Below are 5,510 nucleotides of genomic sequence, written 5' to 3'. Positions count from 1 at the left end.
GAAAAGCCAAACCGATAGCAAAACATCCGCTTCCCGCCACAAAAAGCAAAACAGGAAACGTCACCCAGTTGCCTTCGAGGGCCTTCGAGAAATATCGGAATTTACACTTCACCCTTACATTTTAACAGAAGGGTGTCGATATTAATACAACTTTTTCATATCTAAACCTTGATCATGTTAGAGAAATGTTTTTATTTCATAACAGTCCATGCCGAATATTTTGTTGCATTCGCGTTAACTCGTATATCTGAACTTGAGTTGAAGAAGTTCTATAGTCCCTTTAATAGGCCAGTTCATGCCCTCGTTTCACCACTTTTTTAGTTCCTTACTTCCGTATTAAATATAGCATGGCAGTTTGATTTTGGAGTACTGCTATTTGGAAGAATCAGGCAGGAAAGCATTGCAAATTTCTGATGTGGGATTCAATTTAAACATGTATTTTTTAAAACATCAAAAAAACATGTATGATTTTTGAATTACAGAAGGCTGCTTCTGTAATGTTCCTAGATATATCATTATGGTTAAGCTGGGGTTTTTTTTCTTTGAAGAGAGTCGGTCGGCGTTTTTGAGGACATCGCTACAAAAACGCTAGCAGAACAAGGGGTTTGCCTTTGGAGCAGTGTCCTTTAGTACTTGCTGCAAGAAGGGTTTTGGGTGTGAATCCCCAAACCCCTTCTTGAAATGAAATGAATCCCATGCATGATTTTGTTTTACAAAATCATGCATGTTTTTTTGGAATCATTCATGTTCTACATGTGCATTCTTTGGTTCTGCATTTACTCCGGCTTTCTTGTCCTTATATGACTATGTGTGCATGGTTGTTTGTCCTATGCCAGACTGACAACCTCTGTATGGTGTACCCAACATCTTGTCCTCAGAGTGCCAGAGAAAGGCAACAGTTCCCACATGACCCTGCGATGATAACCAGTACAATGGATGGATGGATGAGTTGCCAGGGATCACCAACTTTCCAAGTAAGCACTGCAACTTCAGGAAATGCTCTATTTGACTTGGAGCTCAAGTTTACAGTTGTCAAGGTGTACCTGTGCAACTACCATTTCTAAGCTATGACCAGTCAGATTGTTGTTAAAATGCTTTCAAATGGATACATTCCCTCCACTGTAAGCATTTCAGTGATTTTTGTGGTGAATTTATCAATGTACATTTTGTGAACTAATGTAGTAAAGAGCTGACAAGACCTTATTTTTATTGAATCGAAAACTGTGGGGAAAGAAAATGTAATTTCTGGATTTATTTAGTAGTCGCAAACACACATTCTCACATGCTGCATTCCTCCAACTGACTTTCATTACTATTCCCTGCAGCATATAAGTTCATCTGTCCCAGCTCCCTTCACATGCTCCCACTCTTGTGGATCACAGTGTCATCAGCTGAATAATCCACTCAGACTTTTGGTTGATCTCTTGTGTCAGCATGTCCATCTCTAGAGCAAACAAGAAGGAATTCAAAGCTCACCCCAGGCTTAATTTCACCTCCACCTTCAACCCACCTGTCACTCCTACCGTACCTCTCCCCACTAACTCACCACAACTGGCTTAGAAAGCATGGTACAAAAAGTTCAAAAACCCATGGATTTAGCAGCCATTTGAAAAAAAAAACTGTAAAAGGAAGGATCTGATGGCAACAAAAAAAATATATATTTTTTTCACAGTACAAATAACTTCTGAGATTTAGACGTCTTATACCAGGCATAACATACTAACAGACCAAATTTTGTTAAACTTTTTAAGTCTTGCTCATATCTTAGCACCCGCAGCACATTTAAATATAAATAATTTAATAAGAAACACAGTCATTTATATATGACTTTAACAGGGGTCAAAGGAACACTTTTTAGTTTTACATTCTTTTAAATTTGCTATAATGTCTGTGCTGCTTAGGTTTGATACACTGACATTGGGATCATAGACATTGCATCTGCTAAACTCATATTCTATTCTGTGAGAAAGCTTATTGATAAACTAGCTCAACCAATGTTAAAATACAAAAAACATAAAAGCCCTTTTTCTTTTTTCACACATTTAAATAAGAAAATTGGTCTATATTTCTAAGAATTAACATTTATTTATTAATCAAATATAATTATATGTCATCAAATGGTTTTTTTTTTTTAGAAATAACTATGTTTTTATTGATTTCCTTTAGAAAAACAACAACAAAAGAAAACCCAAACAACATGGGTTTTCAGAGGTCACTCCTCATAGATGAAAAAAAACAGTATGTTGTTTGAAATTGTTGATTGTTAAGCTTCTAATTTCAGCTAAAACCACTCCAGTTTTCAATAAACTTTCTACTTCAAGTAAGTTATCTGTTATCGATAATGATTTCACTGAACCCCTCTTCAAACAATTTGAATGGATCAGTCCAATTATTCAGTCTGAATGCCAAATATAAAATCGAGAGTCATTCGACTTTCATAATGCTTTGTGTTTTGAATAGTGTGCGTGAATTTCAGTCTCATGCTTTGGTTTACACGACAACATCAGGACTGTTAAATGCAAATGTTTTGTTGTTCATTTACAAAGAAACAGGGTTTTGGCTGGACATAAGGCAAAGATTTGACAACAGTATCCAGAGTGAAACTTTTTCTAATGCTAATCATGTCTGTATAAATACAAACCAGAAATGTTTGGAGACAATGACATCAATTGTGTCATCTTGCGCATTAAGGCCCAATTATCACCTGCACACTGCACATCATCAATGGCGGACCTCCATCTTCTGTCTTAGCTGCGTCACCTCAAAATAAACCTGGCCTTTGTGGAACATTTGTGCCTTCAGAGAGAGTCTGTATGCACCAAATGATACATTCATCTCTATACATGGCAATGTTTACCAAAACACGCCTGTTGATCAGAAAGTTTTCAAAGCTTCCTCGCCTCCTGCAGGCTTGGAATGCACACTGCATCATTTCATCTTCTCCTTAAGCATTTCCATGCCTCTGTTGAGTGAGAGAAATTTCTCTTTTTCATTTACACAGCAGGAAACATTTTTGGAAACGTTGTGTAACCAGGGCCTCTATAGCAGATAAAAGTGGCTCCCATTGTCATCTTCTGAAGCTGTAGCACATCTGCCTCAGGGTTCAACTAAGTTCAGAGATTTTATAGTTCATAAATAGAGCTACTGTTGCCTTTCTATCATATTCAATGGCTGATAGAAAATATTCAATCTAGAAACGGTTTTGAGTGAAAATCTAAGCAGATTAATAGTTTTTGAAATGCTCAGTCCACTCGGACAAATATACATTCAGTCTTATAGATCTTTTTCTGTATTTTGAACTTCATTAGGTTTCTCTCACCACATTCAGATACCAAAATGTGCTAGAAACTGCAGCCCTGTGATTGGCTGATTTTCAGCAAGTGATCTAAAGTACCTCCTGAGAGTAATTTCATAACCTGAACGCAGACGTTCAAAGCAAATGTCCTGCTCAACTTTTCCTTACATTTGGCTAATTAAACTTCAGAAAATGTCTCTTCTCATCCAATGGAAATTTATTACAACGGAAAACACAGCAGTATTGCACACTTGTCCTTCACTTTCCTTTTGAGCCGGTGTTCATTCCTGAAGCAGTGAGCGGGAGAACACAATGTGTGATTATACTGTATAGAGCTGGTGAGGGGAGTGTGTCAAGGCGTGCATGATGCCACACAATGTGCCTGGAGAGATTGATGTTTTTGTCATCCACCTGCTTCAAAGCTGTAAAGAGCCAGCTGATGCAAACAGAAAAAAAAAACCTAGCAAGGCAGGCTCACAAACAAAAGAGGGAGAACCTCACTGCTCCTTCTTTGCACATCTGTTTTGGAGGAATATCTGTTGTTTCTGACGCGCACTGGGCTCGAATGAGCACTGAATCTGAGTCTTTCGCCTGGGAGTGGGTAAGTGCCGAATGCCCTCTTTTCCTTTAGAAAATAAGTCTTTTGTGATTATTATTATTTTTTTAAAGGATTTATCTCTTTATGATGCATCGGCATAGCGGCAGCAGAGAGAATGAGGCTCCCGCACTTTTTTTCCCTCTCTCCCCGTGGCTTGTCTTGTTCTTTCTCGCCACTGAGAGCAAAGCTGCAGCCGTGCAGCTCGGCCGGCTTTAACGGCATTCCGATTGTTAGAGGGGAAAAAAAGGGCGTCAAATTGAAGCGCGAGAGGCGAGCAGAGGGGCAGATGCGAGCAGTTGGTGAGCTCTCTGCCGTCCTCTCTCCTCGCTGTCTGCCTCTTTGTCTGACCCGCCGCTCTGCCTGCCTTCCGCCGCCTCCGGTGCCGGGCTCCGTCTGCGGGAGGAGTGATCTATGGTGCTTTGTTTATCACTGGCCATGGTCACTTCTCTGGAACGCAATTGGCTGGAACCACGCCGTGTGGGTCCTGCTCCCGTCGTCTCATCCTCTCTCTCTCTTTCTCTCTCTCTCTCTCTCTCCCGCTCTCTCTATGTAGGAAGAAACAAGCCAGGGTGCCTTGTCCGACGTGGCTTTTTTTTTAAATCTCGATCTTTATTTCTTTTATTCACGCTGTTTTTTTTTTTTTTTGCATGTGTCTGAATAATAATAGGACACATTGTTCCCCTGCACTGCCAATTGATTGACTGCCCTGACAGCAGAATTTACGCATGTCCATCATCTTGTGTTTTGTTCTTTTATTTTGTTGATTTAAAATCATATTTTAGTTTCTAAGCAAAGAAATGAGGGCTCAGAGCTTTTATACTCATGCTACTTTCAAGACGTATTCTTTTACTAGGAAGAATTTTATTTTATTTTCGGTTTGTCATTTTTGTGACTTTTTCCCCGCTTATTAAGTCAATTTTAGTCCTATAGTTGGACATAAGTGCTTTTCTGCATTTATGAGGAGTCTCCATTTAGGCACAAATTGGCTGAAGCTTCCCATCGTGTCCCTGTTTGGACAGATTGTGTGTTTCCCTGTGTTAGTGGCTCTCTTTATGAAGTCTTGGCCCTACAGGATTACAGGCCTCACATATAGGGTTGGCCTGCCTGCTGTATGACACGAGTTGATGGGATTACAGGATGGGATGGTGTCTGTCCTGTCTGCTTCTATTAGTGAGGGTAGCTTCATTCTTCAGTTTACCAACAGCTTTATTTTAAGGCTGGTGCCTTAGAATTGTATTTGCACTATGACATAGTACGTGACTCTGGCTATTTTCTGAAATAGAGCAAAAAAAATAGCAGCTTTATTTTTTATTTGAGGAAATCTTTTAGGGCTCATACCAGCTTCTGTCAGATGCGTCTCAAATACCTGAATCACTGAAATATGTGTTCAGAATTAATGGTTACCTGTAATTTGTTGATGTTTTCTTATCATTTATTTTATACTGTGTATAGTATTATTTGTTTTTTATGTTTACGTAACATTTGATTTCTCACGTTGGGCTTCATTCTTCTTATCTTAATCTTGATTTGTGTACGCTTTTCTAATCTACTTATGTTTATGCCTATGGGTTAATTTGACATTTATGCCCTGTGTTATATTTCCTTAATGTTGCATTT

The 5,510-nt window shown here is 39.0% G+C and overlaps 1 long non-coding RNA gene across 1 annotated transcript in view; it reads left to right on the top strand.

Moving 5' to 3' along the window:
* The first annotated feature begins 3,603 nt into the window (after positions 1–3,603).
* LOC129359510 (uncharacterized) overlaps positions 3,604–5,510 on the top strand; it is a 108,779-nt gene continuing 106,872 nt past the window's right edge. Inside the window, exon 1 of the long non-coding RNA XR_008605920.1 lies at positions 3,604–3,896. This is a non-coding gene — a long non-coding RNA (uncharacterized LOC129359510). The remainder of the gene's footprint in view (positions 3,897–5,510) is intronic.

Source organism: Poeciliopsis prolifica, unplaced genomic scaffold (genome assembly GCF_027474105.1).
Source record: "Poeciliopsis prolifica strain line A6 unplaced genomic scaffold, Auburn_PproV2 SCAFFOLD005, whole genome shotgun sequence".
NCBI classification, from domain to species: domain Eukaryota; kingdom Metazoa; phylum Chordata; class Actinopteri; order Cyprinodontiformes; family Poeciliidae; genus Poeciliopsis; species Poeciliopsis prolifica.
The sequence above is the reverse complement of the archived record's forward strand: the minus strand, read 5'-3'. Positions and strand labels throughout refer to the sequence as shown.